Genomic DNA, 2,440 nt, shown 5'->3' with positions numbered 1-2,440 from the left:
CCCTATTATGGCCTCATGCACCAAGGTAGGGACCAGTCCCACTTTAACCCTTGCTGACCCACAACAAGTTTCTATATTCACCTCAGCAGTGGCATAATATTGGGTATCCCCGTGTATGCAAGTTACCCCAATAGGTATTTGCTGGACCTTTAAGGGGTTCACTAACCCAGCTTTCACGAGGGTAACTAAACTTCCTGAATCTAGCAAGGCCTCTACCCGGTTACCTTCTAAGAACACATCACACATTTGTTTTTCCAGCTCAGGTGAAGGTACCACAGTACAGGCTAACCTAGCAAAGAAAGACATTCTGCGACATTCAAAGGCAGCATCACATTGCATGGGTTCTTGCGTGACTGGGCAATTGGCAATAACATGACCTGGCATACCACACCTAAAACATTTAACCACACGATTATCAACCCATTTGGGCAGCATAGACCGTTCTAGCCCCATTGGCCTGTTTCCAGGGCCAGTGTTTACAGTCTCTCCAGCCTTGCGTTCTCTTAACCGCCCAGCAACGTTTTCCCACGGAACAGTCTTACCAGTCTTTACTGAAGGGCGCTGTCGAGGACCTATGGGTTGCTGGGTGGTCATCAGTAGTTCCTCTGCTGCCAAATACCTCTCTACCATGTCCACTAATTGGTCAGCAGTACCCGGGTTTCCATGGCTCACCCACTTGCGCAGGACCATGGGCAAAGATCTCAAGTAGCGGTCCATGACGACTCTTTCCACCATCTGGGGACCAGTTAATGTCTCTGGCTGCAGCCATTTTTTTGTTAGCTGAATAAGGTCGTGCATCTGGGAGCGCGGAGGCTTCTCCATGGCGTACAGCCAACGGTGCACCCGTTGTGCTCGTACTGACAGCGTGACTCCCAGGCGGGTCAGGATCTCAGTCTTTAGTTTATCATAGTCCCGAGCCTCAGCAGGGCTTAAATCAAAGTAAGCTTTTTGGGGCTCACCTGACAGGAAAGGTGCCAGCAGACTGGCCCACTGTGCTTTCGGCCAGTTCTCACGCTCGGCAGTCCTTTCAAACGTGGTCAGATAGGCCTCCACATTATCAGCCTCTGTCATTTTCTGCAGGAAGTGACTGGCCCGTATAGAACTAGAGCTGGTTGGAGCACTGACGGCCACATCTCCAACCCGAGCTGCAAGTCTCTGCACCACTTCTGTTAAGGCCTCTCTATCCTGACGCTGTTGCCTGTAAAGTTCATCAACAACTGCCTGCTGTTGTCTCTTATTTTCCTCCATTGCCACCTGCTGTAGTCTCCAATTTTCCTCCATTGCCACCTGCTGCTGTCGGTTGGCCTCCTGCTGAGCCGCTGTAGCTTGCAGCAAGGCTTTAAGCAGATCCTCCATGTCAACAGATTTTTCAGGCGGCTTTGCAGCTGCTTTCACGCAGGACATATATCAAACCCTCAGGGGTGAGTCTCAGTAACTTCACACTGGGCTGTATCTGCATAAACCACCGTTTTCTGCAGGCCTCACAAAGCTGCTGCTTTCACTTATGCGCAGAACGGCCTGCTCGCATTCTCCACCAAGTTGTAACACTGTAGGGGTGCAAGGTGCCTTTTCCTGGGGAATATGGCAGCCCGCAGCAGCTGAGGAACAACACAAGTCCAGTTTCTGGTACAACTGACCCCGGCCAGTTTTATTGAAACAGAAAATAAAACAAACCCCAAAATAAAAATACCTTGCCTGTCCGGCACTAACTAAACATAAGATGTTCCTAACTGTCACTAAACAAAACACAGAGTTCTTCAGTACATACTGTATAGCTTACTTGCATCAGAAAGCGTGTCTCTCACACACAGATCCTGCAGCCTTCCCAGGCAGTCTGCCCATACTAATCAGGTTAGAAGCACTATATCACTCTTACACAGCTGAAACCCTGATTAGCCCTCTGTGAGGCCAAAGACCCGAACTGGGCCCAATGTCTAGAACTCGCCTTATCTCTCTCTCAGAGCCTTTTCCCAGCTTTTACAGCAAACTGAAAAGGTTCAGACAAAACAAAAAGCATTTTTCCTAGAAGTTAACATTTTCTAAAACATGTAAGACAAGAACCTGGGACAAATATACCTGCCCTCAAACACTATCCCAGTGTTCTTGTCACAATATATATATATATAGCCACTTGCTGCATATGGAGGGGGGGGGGGCATGTACAGTCTGAAACACTGTATGATATATGCTAAGTTATGAATTACCCCTTACCCATTGAAGGGGGGGAGGGCACACAGGTACATGTCGCCCCCCCCCCCCCCCCTCCATTTAGTTTAGAAAAGAAAAATAGTTTTGTTATTTGCTTCCATTATAGCACGGGGTTCGCCAGGATGTGGTTCCTGCTGTGCCCCATCTCCCCCCCTCCCGGGCCGCTATGACTGATCACTGGGCCACGTCCATAGGGTCTGCGCATGCACAACAGACATAATGCGCGTGCGCG

This window comes from Pseudophryne corroboree (genome assembly GCF_028390025.1).
Source record: "Pseudophryne corroboree isolate aPseCor3 chromosome 2 unlocalized genomic scaffold, aPseCor3.hap2 SUPER_2_unloc_1, whole genome shotgun sequence".
NCBI lineage: Eukaryota > Metazoa > Chordata > Amphibia > Anura > Myobatrachidae > Pseudophryne > Pseudophryne corroboree.
Note: the sequence above shows the minus strand (reverse complement) of the source record.